At 40.4% G+C, this 15,029-nt stretch overlaps 1 long non-coding RNA gene across 1 annotated transcript; it reads left to right on the forward strand.

Annotated features, from left to right (window-relative positions):
* Window positions 1-582: 582 nt before the first annotated feature.
* LOC121042103 (uncharacterized) lies at window positions 583-2,393 on the forward strand. The gene is made up of 2 exons (XR_005795973.1): window positions 583-794; window positions 2,165-2,393. It is a non-coding gene; the product is annotated as an uncharacterized LOC121042103 (long non-coding RNA).
* The last annotated feature ends 12,636 nt before the right edge of the window (window positions 2,394-15,029 follow it).

Consider the following 15,029-nt stretch of genomic DNA (forward strand, 5'->3'; position numbering starts at 1 on the left):
ATATGAGGACTTTAAGAGACAAAACAGATGAACATAAGGGAAGGGAAACAAAATAATATAAAAACAGGGAGGGAGGACAAAACAGAAGAGACTCACAAATATGGAGAACAAACTGAGGGTTACAGGAGGGGTTGTAGGAGGGGGGGAAGGGCTAAATGGGTAAGAGGCACTAAGGAATCTACTCCTGAAATCATTGTTGCACTATATGCTAACTAATTTGGATGTAAGTTTTTAAAAATAAAAAATAAAATTAAAAAAAAAAAAGAATGGCCTGAAGCCAGCACTGGACCCCTGAAGCTAAGATCTTTACTTGATGCCTAGAAGTGAGCCTATGTGTATAGGGGCTCAGCTGCCCCTCTGAGCGAGGGGCTTGCCTCGCCCTACCTCTCCCACGTGGAATGGGAACATAGAACCAGGCCTGGTTGACTAGAGTTGCCATCCAACCAAGAATCCTGGATCCCCAAAGAAGAATGAAAAGAGCCAGACATCATGTTTTATCACAATAGAGAGGGTTCTGAGGATGGAACCAGGGTCTGTGTAGAGAATGTATCATACACATAACTCCATGCCTGAAGGGCACCTCTTCCAGCACCCACTCACAGGTTTTCGCCTATGCCTTTAGCTACACATGGTTTCCCAGCTGCAGTGCATATACCTTTTTGGAGAGATGCCACACTCCGACCTGGGAGGGGAATACGAGTGTGGATGAGGACAAGTAGGCCGAGGACATGGTTCCCTGGCAACAGGGCCAGCCCAACAGGAGGGGCAGGCTCCAGGGACGAGTCAGCTTTGGGGTATGTTTAAGAGGGAATCAGAAATGCTTCTATTGATCCTATCCAGGTTTCTAAAGTTATGTTTCTCTTCAGTTAAACTGGTGGATGCCCAAGTTAACATTTTAATGGCACGGCTTTCTATATTCACCAAGATCATCCAGAAACTCTATAGAATTAGTTCATCAAGTCAAAGCAACTTTTTACATTTACACTGTTTGGGACTGTATAATATGCAAGAACATATAAAATACAAACTTTAACTTCAAGGAAACTTTGTAACAGGAGAACCCACATATCAAGTCTTAAAGAGCTGAATATACGTTTTAAATGACAATGGAAGGCAGCAATAGAAAAGCGATATCACAGCAGCAAATGATTGTCAATGGATAGTAGAGTCACTTACTGAAGGACTCATATAGGGGAAGTATAAATCTTGGAAGGCTTTACAAAGGAGGCAGGATCTGAGGTGGGCTTAGGATGGGTAAGACCTGCCTGGCTACAAAGAATGCAAGAGAAGGAGCAGTCCAGAAGAAAGCTAAAGCATAGAGCAGAAAGCAGAAGGCCTGCTCAGGGAATAGTGAGTTGACCTCTCTGGCTTAAGTCAGATGTTCAGGTGGGGCTATGTGAGCTTATTGCAATGGCTCCAGTCTCAGGGCAAAGGCAAAGAATGACACATATTTGATAGCCAGAAGGAGGGTAAGCATGGGAACGAGAGTGGGGGTGATCAGGACCATCAGGGAGAAGCAGGCACTGGGTCCTGAAGGGATGGGACACCAACCGCGTCAGTGAGCCCATAAATTTACCTAGTTTTGTAGCTATGCTGCAGACCAGTGCTAGGGATGAGAAACCAGTAACACATTCATTCCAGAACCAGTTTATTGGCATGTAGGAAGGAATTACTTCTGACTGCCCTGGGAGCTTAACTGGTGCTTAGTGAAGGCTAAATGTTGCCTTTAATAATATTACAAACACGAAAACCATCCTGATTGATAATAACATCATATGTGCATGTAAGTATTGCATGTATGTCTATGCTATCTTAACTTTCCATACGTATGTGCGTGTATAATATTGAACTCCAGCAGCAGCTTAACACCATTGTTTCTTGGCTAAGCACCCTCATACCTTTTTGTCAGAAGCCATCTCAAGCATCTTTAAATGCATGAATCCACAGAATCTTACAAAAGACAAACCATTCCCACCCACTCACCCACCCCCACCCCGTTAAGAATGTGGTATGCTCACTTCGCTTCCTTACCAACAGTGGAAAGAATCTCAAGCTGAATCATGTCCCATCTTCCATTTTCTGGCCCACAGTGATTTATTTGGATATTCAAGGATATCTAGTTTTTCCTGATCTCTGCCTCTGATGTGTATGATTTATACTATAGGGATCGTGCCATCTGCGGTATCAGCATCTCTTAGAGGTTGTTGGAAATGCAGAATCTCAGGCTTCACCTCAGACTAACTGAATCATAATCTGCCACTTGACAAGACCTGGGAGATTTGTGTGCCTGCTAATATTCGAGAAGCATTTTCTCTGGAAGACAAGAACTTTATTTTGTATTTCACTTATATTTGCATTTCCTTGTAATTAAATGGAACCATGGTGGCCATGAAGTAGATTTAACATATTCTTATTGAACTTAGTTGATGTGGTCCTCAATGGCCAACCATTCTTCCAAAGGAGAATATGCCCTAACCATTTTATATAATTCAAACAACCACCTAGGGAGACATGCAAAACACTTTTTCATTCTCATTTTACAAATAAAGAAATGGAGACTCAGAGGGCTTCATAAATTTTTAAGTTCAAACAACTGAAATGTAGAAAATACTTAGAAAAAATTATTTTTAATTTGGAAAAAGGACTTTCAAAGGAAATTGAGTTAAGTTATAATTAAAGACAGATGGTGACTAGCAAAAAATGAAGAAAGGAAAATTTGGAAATGAGTCGAAAACATATTAACATTTAAGAAAATTTTTACTCTGGTTTATCTTTTAATCTTAATTTCAAACTTTTGATCTCCTTTACATGCTGCACACACTCAGGAAAAAAAATGCTGAAGAAACAGTGTAGAATTTCCAAATAGTATCTTTGAGTAAATATACTCCTGGGCCCTGGACTACACATGCAGACATTGATTGAACCCATGGCAGTACTAAATTATCTTTGGTCAAGTATTGACTAAAAAGATTTATAACTTGTGTTGGTATTTCTAACTGCCTCATCCCAAAATAACCTTACCTAAAATGTGAAGCATCCTTTACTCAAGATATCTTTGAGGAAGGAAAAGGAGGAGCTAAAATTTTTCTTATTTGGGTTTTCTCCAGGATGAATGCAAACTATTTTCAAACCAAAAATATCTAGTTGAGTTTTTTTAACCCACTTTTTAAAAACATAGCACTAGAAATGCTAGTGGTATGAACTGGAGAAAAGTAGAATAAATTTTCCTGGAAGGATGATAAGAACTTCTTAGGAAAAAAAACAAAAAACAAATATAACACTCAATTGCATTCTTTTAGACCCATGACAAATAGCTAGAGACACATTAAAAAAGATTCTATTACAACTGAAATCATTAAATGCATATTTATATAATTCAAGACATAAATGATTTAATTATTCAAATAAAATTTAAAATTCCTAATGGGAGAAATAAAAGATGAGAAGAATAATTGGAGAGATATATATTGTTTCTTATTGGAAAAACCAAATACAGTAGCAATGACAATAATTCCTAAGCAAATATTTATAGATTTTATGCAAAACCAAGATCCCAAATGAATACATTATAGACTCTGACAAACTCACAGTGTAATTCATTTAGAAGAATAAACTATCAAGAATATCGAAGTGTTCTTTTAACCAACATAATTATAATGGCTTGCTATACCAGATTTTAAAACATGATTTATAGCTACTATTATCAAAATAATTAGTTATTGGGTTAAAAATAAGAAAAGTTGGCCAGTGGTTTGGAATAGTGATTCTAAACTAAGTACTTGATAAACTTAAAAGAACTAAAGCAATAGCCATATTACACTAATGACTTGTATTGAATTTATTGTCAACTAAGAGCTCAAATCTTTTTTGCATATTGTATCCTACCCAAGTTATTCTCATTCTTTCTTTTATTAAAGATAACTCTCAAAATAAGGTAAATTGCAATTCTTGCATACAAATAAAGTGGACATGTGTTAAATACTTATTTAAATCACTAATGAGGGAACCAAGCTCAAAGGAGAATCCAAAGAACACACTGATAGATTTGGAATATTGAAATGAATTTGCAAATGGACACAAGACTTGTCAATCCACAGAGTCCATTGAAACTCCACCAGACAAACTCATTTGCAAATGTATAGAAAAGAATTATTTTGCACCGCTATACCTTATCTGCAATGTACATAATTGTAAAATATCTCAAAAGCAAGGAAAGCTACAAAATCTCCATAGAATCAGATACTCCAGAAGGTAATCCAGAAGACTGTGCTGTAAACAATGCATAGTTAGCCACTGAAGCACATATTTTTCCTTGAATTGTGGACAGTTTTCTTTTTTGTACTCAACTGAAGAGTTTAACATTTGTGTTTACTAGATCCCATATTGATAGATTCAGCTTATCACAACCTCCTTCCCTCCCAGCTTTATGCATATGTGTCCTCTATCAGGATGTTATCAGTGCCATCATCCAGAGTACTGATATTTTGGGGGTTTTTTTAAGTTTAAATTTTTTAATGTATATGTATATTTGAGAGAGAGAGAGAGAGGGAGAGAAGCAGAGGAATCAGAGACAGAAACCAAAGCAGGCTCAAGGCTCTGAGCTGTCAGAACAGAGCCGGACGCAGGTCTCAAACCCATAAGTTGTGAGATCACGACCTGAGCTGAAGTTGGGTGCTCAACCAACTGAGCCACCCAGGTGCCCCAGCACTGATGTTTTGAAAGCAAGTTGAACAGGACAGAAAATCAAAGCATACCTCTGAGATGAGAAATCTTTTTTTTCCTTCTTTTCTTCTTTTAAATTTTATTTAAATCCAAGTTAGTTAACATATAGCTAACATATAGTATAATGATGGTTTCAGAAGTAGAATTTAGTGATTCATTACTTACATATAACACTCATCCCAACACGTGCTCTCAATGCCCATCATTCATGTAGCCCATCCCCCCGCCTATCTCCCTTCCAGCAATCTTCAGATTGTTCTCTGTAATTAAGACTTTCTTATAGTTTGCCTCCCTCTCTGTTTTTATCTTATTTTTCCTTCCCTTCCCTTATGTTCATCTGTTGTTTCTTAAATTCCATACAAGTGAAATCATACGATATTTATCTTCCTCTGGCTGACTTATTTTGCTTAGTATAATACATTCTAGTTCCATTCACATTGTTGGATTTCATTCTGACTGAGCCACCCAGGTGCCCCAAAACATGATTTATAGTAAGTATTATCAAAACAATTAGTTATTGGGTTAAAAATGCGAAAAGTTGACCAGGGGTTTGGAATAGTGATTCTAAACTAAGTACTTAATATCCAAAGAACCAAAGCAACAGCCATGTTATATTGAACTTACTGTCAACTAAGACCTCAAATCTTTTTCACATACTGCATTTTTCTGAGAACCACTGAGTGCCAGGCACTGTACTAGGTGCTGAGGGCACTGTGACAAATGGAAGACAAAGCCTTGCAGTCAGAGAGAGTTATAGTCTGGGGTGAAATGGGACAAACAGACATTAAACAATCTCTCCATTAGAATACTCTATAGTAAGTGATGTGCCTAATGTGGTGAGGGACATCAGGAAGAATTTCAGGCTGCTAAGCAAGGGTAGAGAGGGTGGATATGAACATATTAATCATCCTCATTTGTTTCAACCTTGTAGCTATTAGGTCTCTATCCTTTACTTTCTCTGTCTTTGGGGGAATGTAAGGATGTTGGAAGTACAGACAAAAAGAAAGAGTTGTGAGATGAGAGAGACTGCTACTTAATTTCATAATGACAATGTCCAGTGGCTTGCCTGGTTTTCTCCTCTTTCAGAATAACCAAATCGCACTGGTCAAGTGCTTCATTTAGGTAGGAGGTACCTGATGAAGACAAAGCCTTAGCTGTTCAGATTCTAATGTAGTCAATCATATAAAACACTACCAGCCCTACACTAGGATAGAAAATAGTTTTGTTATACTGCAACAGAAATTTACTTTTCCCATGACGATAGAACTATCTATGTATACGTATGTGATGAACATTGAAAATATTAGCATAATTTTATGAAGAAACTAAAATTTGACTCACATTTGCCACACTAATGGCAAAGGATTAATATATTAGCTATTTAAATAATCTATAAAATTAATAATCAATCCCATAAAAAACTAGACAGTTCATGGAAGAAGTACTTATGGCCAATAACCATATGAAAATATGTTCGACCTCATCAAAAGAGAGAATTTATATTAAAACCACAACTATTTTGCTTCCACCAGATGGCAAAAATGCAGAAGTCTGGCAACAGCAAGGGCTGAAGAGACTGTGGAGCAATGAGAATTCCTATATACTGCTGGCACAGTGTTAGGAAAACCATTTGTCACTACCTAATCAAATGGAAGATGTGCATTTCCTACTACATAACTATTCTGATCTTGGAAGGCACTTGCACATGTGTTCCAGTAAACATGGACAAGAATGTTCATATCAGCTTTTTTGGAATTGTAATATCCAGAAAGAGCCTAAGTGTCCTTTAACAAGAGTCTGGACAAATAAACTGTGGTATTCTTAAAATGAAATACCACACAGCAATAAAAGACAGAATTCTCAAAGCACAAAAATGAGAGGGGAAAGTTTCCAGGAGAATATACATACAGTATTATCTTCCACTTGTATAAAGTTTAAAACTAAACTATTAGGGATTTGGATGTGGTAAAAATTCAAAATCGTGGTTAGCTCTAGAAGGCAGGTAGAGGGATCAGAGGAGGATGAACATACAGGGGCATCAGATGTATTTTTTAAGCTTACCGATTAATCCATTAGTGTTCATTTCATTATTAGCCTTTAAACTTTACATATAAATTATATATATTATTTTTATATATATTATGTTTAATAAAAATAAATGTGGATGTATGTATGTATATATATGTATACATGTATGTATGTATATATATATATGTACACATATATGCATGTATATATATGTATGTATGTATATATATTGTTTGTCAATGCAGTTACTAATGCTTAGAGGTCAGCCTTCAAACAACGTGGGGTTTACCTGTTTGTGGTTGTTTTTAATGTATTTCTCTTGCTCTAGGCATTTTGGTTACTCGTTTCCTATTTCATACATATGCAAAACTGAAATTCTCCAGGTCTATTTTACTCCAATACGAAAATGCTTCTGCAAAATAATTGCTATAAAATGCCTTCTCCTCTGGATTGCTGTGGTGGGAAGGTGTTATGAATTATCTTAAATTTTGGATGAAAAGAAAATAATTTCTAACATGAGTGCTATCTGGAAAGCTCTTCCTGCACACTCTGAAGTTCTTTATGGTGATTTCTCGTGTCATACATTCAAACATACCACCTGGCTGCAGCAGCTGTGGATAAAACCTATCCACTTGCATTCTCATGGGGCTTGTGTTCTTTAATATTTTAGTTCCTACTCCAAATGGGTCTTACCAGGAGAAGTCGTGTCTACGGGTCTGGGGTCTCTCCCTGAGTTATTGTTGAGATCTCCTCTCCCGTTGTCTCCCTCCAACCTGAACGCTCCTCTTCCAGCCTGACCAAGTCCTGCCGGCCACCTCATGGTATTCACTGCCCCATCAGAGTCTCCTTCTGGAAATTTGAAGACAAATTAATCCCCTGACATCTCAAATAAGCAGTGTCTCTGCTTGTGTGCTAAATAACAAAGCGATTGGCTCTTTCTTTAAAGCTTTTTTTTTTTTCACTTTTACATCACTTATTTCCATGGTTAATTGCACTGACCAACCTCAGTGAGGCAGCTCTGTCAGTCATTGTCACTGATTCTCGAGTTGGATTGCCAAGCCTCACACATGTTATGACACCTTTTCAACACCCTTCCCATGGGGCTGGACAGCCCTTTCCTAAGGAATCACCTCCTGTTTATCCCAGTTTTATCCCCATTATTACAGCAAACACAAAGATACGTCACTGGAGATTATTAAGGATACATGTTCCTAGGAGTCATAAGAGATTTTCCAGCACATTGTCAGGTATACATGTCTTTGGCCCCATGGTCTGCTCTGTGACATAATGGAAGAATTGACCACTCTTGCAATTGATATCAAATGTATGCAGGGACAAGTTTCTCACATTAAAACATAGGACATGTTCAAAAAGTTCATTTTTAGGTCAGTCACTGAAATGTGAAACTCGTTTTCTTCTAAAAACAGTTTTAGTAGTGTTGGAGCTGACCACATATTTGGCTGCAATACCCTCTCCAACCCACAAAGTATCAGAAATAGCACACTATTGTAATGAAAATAAGTAGAACGCAAGATTGTTTCAAAACCAAAAACAAAACATATAATAGTCACAAACAAATCATGTTTACTTACTTAATTCTGGTGCTTGAGGAAAGGTCAGTTCATCTAGGAGAGATAAAGAGGTAGATGAAAACGTCTGTGAATATTCTGGAAGGGAATTCAGACAACTTTCCAGGATTTGGAGACACTGAAGATGCTGGTTTTGTGGTGGTAGGAGGAGAATCATCCCTCAAGCTCTTCACTTCAACATTGTTGTCTTGTCCTTGATACAAACCCATTACTTGTAGAACTCAAGTTATTTTTGTTGGTTCACAAGGAAATAATAGAGGGGGGAAAGGCTGAAGTTGGGAAAGGAGGGGCTTCCCAGAAGAAACGACAGAAGCATCTTTTTTATTTTTTTATTTTAGAGAGAGAGTGAGAGAAAAGGAGCATATAAGCAGGGAGGAAGAGGGAGAGAGAGAGAGAGAGAGAGAGAGAGAGAGAGAGAGAGAGAGAATCCTAAGCAGGCTCCATGATCCGTGCAGAGCCAGATGTGAGGCTCAATCCCACAACCCTGGGATCACAACTTGAGCTGAAATCAAGAGTCAGATGCTCAACTGACTGAGCCACCCAGTGCTTGAAAGAAGCATCCTGAATAGGATTCATTGATTAAAAACCCACACATTTTTACTCAGCATCTACTATCTGCCCAGCCTTAGGCCAGGTCTTAGGGATATGAAGACGAATGAGACAGTCACTACTATCACATCACTGACCTATTGTGGAGGAGGGTGCAGGGGGGAAAGGAACAAAATGAGGCGAGGGGCTGGGAGAAAGACATCAACATATGCATTACCTATAACGTTCTCTATGAAAGGAAGACCATGGTGCTGGCCTGGGGGTGGAAATGATTCCCCCAAATGACAGTTAATCCTCAAAAATGAACAGGAATTTTTCAGAAGGAACAAAATGTACAAAACCACAGGCATGAAATCATTTTGGAAATGATGGGAGGTTCAGAGTGAGTGCAGAGAAGGAGGGTAGGAAATAGAAGGAGATGAGGCTGAAGAAATAAGGTGGAAACTAACATCCTTGAATGCCAAATGAGAGGTTAAGGTCAACTCTGGGTAACCTGGGGACGACAGCTTCAGTTTGTAACAGTATGGTAGTATGTAACAGTATGTTAGTAGTTAGTAATAGTAACATACTAGGAAATTAACTGAGATGGAATTAATTGAGCTTTGCATGACCTGAAAGAGAGAAATCAGTACTGGGGAATCATGATTCCCTTTGTGGAGGCAGAAAGGAGGGAATGTTCAAAAGGCATCAGATCAGAGTGTTTCTCTGGCATGGAAGCAGCGGGGACAGTTCAGTGACTTTCAAGGGAAGTTGGGAAAGGGACCGACCTTGGGGTCTTTGAGAGGCAGAGCACACAAGTATGCAGGGCTAGGTGTTTGCAAGCACACACCTCAGACTCTTACAATGTGACTTCATTTTCATTTTGAACGCACAGGGAATGTTACATTTCATGTCAGTGACTGCTGACGAAATGGAAATCACATACCAACAGGTCATCTGCAAGTCCCAGGGTCATATGGAAATGGGGAATTCATGTTTAATCATTGACTGTAGCTAATGAACAATCACTCACTTGTTTGAACCTCCCTTCGGCATCTCTGCAATGTGGCTTCTAGAATCATACTTTCCTTTTTTCTCCCTCCCCGCCCCCAACTTGCACCAATAAAAGGGTGCTTTGGTGGACAGAAACCTCTCCCATGAAGAATGCTCTCTTACAATAAATAAATTTGTGGCATTTCAGTAGCTCCATGTCTCTATGTCTCTGGTTCCAGGCTTTTCACAGAGTTTAAGTTGTAATACCTTGCGCAAAGAATAAGAATGGAACTAGTTAAACAAAAACAATCAGAAAATAATAACATTAAAATTAAAAAATTAAAAAAAAAAAACTCACGTAGGATCAAGAACAACACAGTTCTCAGCATATTAAATCCTGTTATCTGATTCCGCTGTCCCTGGAGGAGCTGTCCTGGGCCAGGTAGGTGGCCTAATCTCTCCCGCTGTAGGTGGTGCAGGCTTCCCAGAGCCTCTAGAAATGAAACTGGTCGAGCCTCTAGCTGCACATACAGAAGGAAGGCACTGCCACCTACAGGCTGTAAGATCAAGGACGTAAGATATTAGTAGTTTAAAGAAAAATAGTTTTATTAATGTAACATTTTCATAGCCTTAAGACCCTCAAAGTTAGCTGGTTTGTCCTGACTGGGGGAAGATCTGTTCCTAAATATGCAAGAACTTTTGCTGAGATTAGAGGCGCTCAGTTCTCCAACAATTAAAATCTCAGACTGGGGAGGGGATGGTGGGTGATGGGTAGTGAGGAGGGCACCTTTTGGGATGAGCACTGAGTGTTGTATGGAAACCAATTTGGCAATAAATTTCATATATTGAAAAAAAATTAAAAAAAATAAAATAAAATAAAATCTCAGACTGGACTCGGCACAGAGTGAGCGGGGAGGGCCTTCCAATACACTTTTTAAACTCAGAATTCTCTGGGCCTCGGGTTCCTCATTTGTAAACAGAGATAATGGATTCGATGGGTCGTTCTCAAAGTGTGGCCCCTGGACCTATAAAATCAGCATCACCTGGGACTTCTTAAATATGCAAGTCTCTCTGGTTCTGTCTCAAGCCCCAGACCTACTGAATTGGATACCCTGTGGGTAGGATCCAGCAATCTGTGTAACAAGACCTCCAAATAATCGTGATGTACACCCAAGTGGGAGAATCACTGGATTAGACGATGTAGAAATACCAGTTGTGTAATTTCCCACCACTGGACTGATGTCACTTGCAGTTCAACCACCAGCCTATGGTGGCTCTGTCTCCCTGGGAAGACTGCCCTTAGGGGAAGAGAAGGTAAAAGTTGGAGCTACAGAAGCAAGTTGATATCTCCATGGAATGACCATGTGGCCACTGATGGATCATCTTGATGGTCAACTGAGTGTTTAAAAACTATTGTTCCAACAAAAAGTTTTTCAACCTAGCTCATCAATACATAATTGTACCTGGCCATCACTCTGATTTGTCTACCTTTGTGTCAATTAATGCCTCCTCTCAGCTGAACTCCAACTCCCAACTCCCAACTGAGCCCTGAAGTCCACAGCAGAAAATGTAGTACTTAATGACATATCATCATGGACTATTCTCACATTATTTCCCATGTTTATCTCATCTTGCTCCCCAGATCTCCCTAAGGATTTTTCCTTATATAGCTCATATACTGCCCCTAGACTTCTGACAAGTCCCCACCATATCCCTGGCACAAATTGGTGTTTAAGAAATTATCGATGATTGGTTTTAGATGGTTCTGTGGAAAACACAAATTTGAGTCTTTTTTTAATGTTTATTTATTTTTGAGAGGAGAGAGAGAGCAGGGGAGGGGCAGAGAGAGAGACACACACACAAAATCTGAAGCAGGCTCCAGGCTCCGAGCTGTCAGCACAGTGCCTGATGCGGGGCTTGAACCCACAAACCATGAGATCATTAACTGAGCCAAAGTCAGATGCTTAACCAACTGAGTCACCCAGGCACCCCCAAATTTGAGTCTTTGAACAGACTTTAAGCCATCACAGTGTTCCTCCTCCTTCTCCCACTGTGCTCCTGAGGGATTCTGTGAAGGGATTCTGTGAACTTTAAAAGTAGCCAACACCCACAAAGGCAGCAGAAATTAAAGAGCTAAGGGGGTGGGTGTTCTAAGCACTATATTAGACCCACATACACAGATCCCTGGAATAGTCACAATGCAAACTTCCTTTGTTATGGGACATTTATTTGGGCAGTTAAAGAAATAAAATCTAAACAACACAAAAAAAAATCTGAATCATCCCTTTGAAGAAAACTTAATAAAAATTATGCTTGGCTGTAGTTAGCACTAGAAAAGAAACCCAAATTCCAGCAGTCATTTCTGATATCATAACTATAAGGCTTTTATGTAATAATTATTGAAAAGCTCCCCAAACTTGCTCTGGATTTCCTCTGAATAGTGAGAGGGAAACTGAGGGCGGGCTCAAGTAGCCTTTGGCTGTCAGGGCTATTCTAGTTGGCTGTTTGTCCTGGAGAGGCCCATCTGTTGTGAACAAGAGTCAGGGGTCTGAAATTACCCCCAAGCCCTTTCCTTTAACATCAGGAAGGTGAACATCTGAATGTGCTTGACTTAAGTTCAGAAACTGTCCTCTTCATGTTAGCCTCTCAGCTCCCAGCCAGCTCTGGCACATGGCAAACCTTTTGTGGAAACGCATTAGGCAAAACACACTGATATCCATAGTTCTTTGGAGACAGGACCAAGTAAAGCTAATTATACCACTCTCACATTTTATTTATACAATTCCCATTGTAAGAGTCCCAATTGTTTATAATGGAGACCACTTTGAATAGGGCAAAAATGAACAGGGTCAAAGTTTGGATCTTCATTCCAAAACAAACCAACATCATATTATTGAATTCAGTCTGGGCTCTCTTAGAATTGTTTGGGAGGTTGCTTTAAGTGTGTGTGTGTGTGTGTGTGTGTGTGTGTGTGTGTGTGTGTGTGTGACGGAGCTCTAGGCTTTCCTATAACCTGCAGGCCTTGGTGCTGTCCCAGGCCCTGATCAGAGTATGACATTCTAAATGACCTACAATTGAGAGATGTTTTCTGTATAGTTCAGAACAGCTGTGTGGCAGCTGCCCAGCGGAGGTGGTGGCATTTCAACAGCACTGGTCAATGAAAGACCCTTTATTATCTAGTGGCAGAGGACCAGGCTATAAAGTGTATTGTGTGCTCAGGAATCCTTTGAGATAAAAGGTGCAGAAGAAGGAGAATGGACTCTATTCAGCTTCATGGAGGACAGAACAGAGACTGTCTTCATAGGGTTGGATTCTGTGCTTTGGGTGGAAGAGGGCACTGGCAGAGCCTCATGGGCAAAGAGGGGTTAGGGACCCTCTTGGGGCTCCTCTGGGTGGCCCTGAGTCCAGGCATACAAAAGCATTGCTGAAGAATCACTGCCCTGTTGCAAGAAGCTTCTGTGATCCCCCTGGAAGGCATTTTCTATCCTCCCACGGGAGAGGAAAGGCAGAGGTCTCCCTGAGGGGCAGAGCAGTGGGGACCACACAGCACAAGGAATCATGCAGAATGCCCAGTACTTCACTTTGCGTAGCACTGCCCAGGCTATGGTTCCTTTCCGAGGCAGACCTCAGTAAGTCCTGCAGGCAGGTATTTATCCTTCCATTTAATGGGTGTGGAAAGAGGGGTCCAAGAGCTTAAGTGATTTGCCCAAACTCGCAGAGCAAATGAATCAGGAGAACTGGGACCAGAACCCAAATCTTCCCATCCTAGTTAAATATTCTTCCTGCACCACCAGGTAGCTTCTCAGAGACTGCTTTTCAGGCATAGCCCGGAGCCAGAAGCTACATGGTCCCATTGTCTGTGGAGGGGTACCTTCTGATGGGTCCTATCTTCCTGCCCACTCACCTCCTTTCCCCCCGTGCTTTCCACTCCTGGTCCAATATGCATTGATCACAGTACACCCTTGGGTATGCTGGGAAGTAGACAGGACATGCAACTACCGTGGCAGTAGCAAACCCACACTAATGTCCCCAAAGGGCAAGCAGTCTTGCCTTTTAAAGTAGAGCTTCCAGCCCCTAACCCCAACATCTGGGCCTTGTGGAAGCTTTCAAATTTTAAGCAAAGGCAAACAGGAAATCAGCCTCAGGTTGTTGACCCCTTCTATGGAAGGGACTGGAAAGGCACTAGCTCTAGTGAGCATAACAAAAAGGTACTTTGCAAATAAAGCAAAAGTAGTCCAAGATTCTCCACATCTCCAGTCACTCCAAGAGGCCTCCAAAAAGATTTACAGAACTTCAGAATGCATGAGAGAAAATAGCCTCATCAATGGAGACATGTCCATTCCTGAATGAGACCTTACAGAATTTGCGCATTGGATGTTTCCTGAAAATTCAAAACCAAAATCACTCTGACTCCTGGGGATCAAACAGCTGTGTGGTTGGGGACAGTTTCCTTACCCATTAAAATGGATAACATGATTGGACACCTGCTCTGTTGGTTTCATAAAGGTGGGGTGTGTGTGTGTGTGTGTGTGTGTGTGTGTGTGAGAGAGAGAGAGAGAGAGAGAGATGGGGGGGAGAGAGAGAGAGAGAGAGAGAGAGAGTGAATGAGAGGACAGGTAACACTACTTGCAAAAGTTCTCTTTAAAATATCAAGAACTTGGGGCTCCTGGGTGGCTCAGTCGGTTAAGCATTCGACTTTAGCTCAGGACATGGTCTCGTGGTTCGTGAGTTCGGGTCCCATGTCAGGCTCTGTGCTGACAGCCCAGAGCCTGGAGCCTGCTTCAGATTCTGTGTCTCCCTCTCTCTCTGCCCCTCCCCCACTCGTTCTCTCCCTCCCTCCTCCCCCCAAAATAAATTAACATTTAAAAAAATAAAAGTAAAAGTAAGTAGGTCATTTGTTTGCAAACTTCAGCTGGCATCAGAAACTCCCAGGAATTTGTTTCTGATTGCTACCCCAGAGTTTCTGATTCAGTAGATCTGGGGTGGAACCCAAGAATTTTACATTTCTGATGTTCCTAGGTGATGCGGAGGTTACTGGTCTGAGGGCCATGCTTTCAGAACCTCTAAAATAGGGAATTACAAAACAAACTGAAGAAGCAGCTGTATTTAGAAAGTTACTCTAGGAGGGCCCAAAAGTCTGGCCAGAGTGGCCCAAGGATGTTATAATCC

The sequence above is a fragment of the Herpailurus yagouaroundi genome, unplaced genomic scaffold (assembly GCF_014898765.1).
Source record: "Herpailurus yagouaroundi ecotype Mexico unplaced genomic scaffold, PumYag 184, whole genome shotgun sequence".
NCBI lineage: Eukaryota > Metazoa > Chordata > Mammalia > Carnivora > Felidae > Herpailurus > Herpailurus yagouaroundi.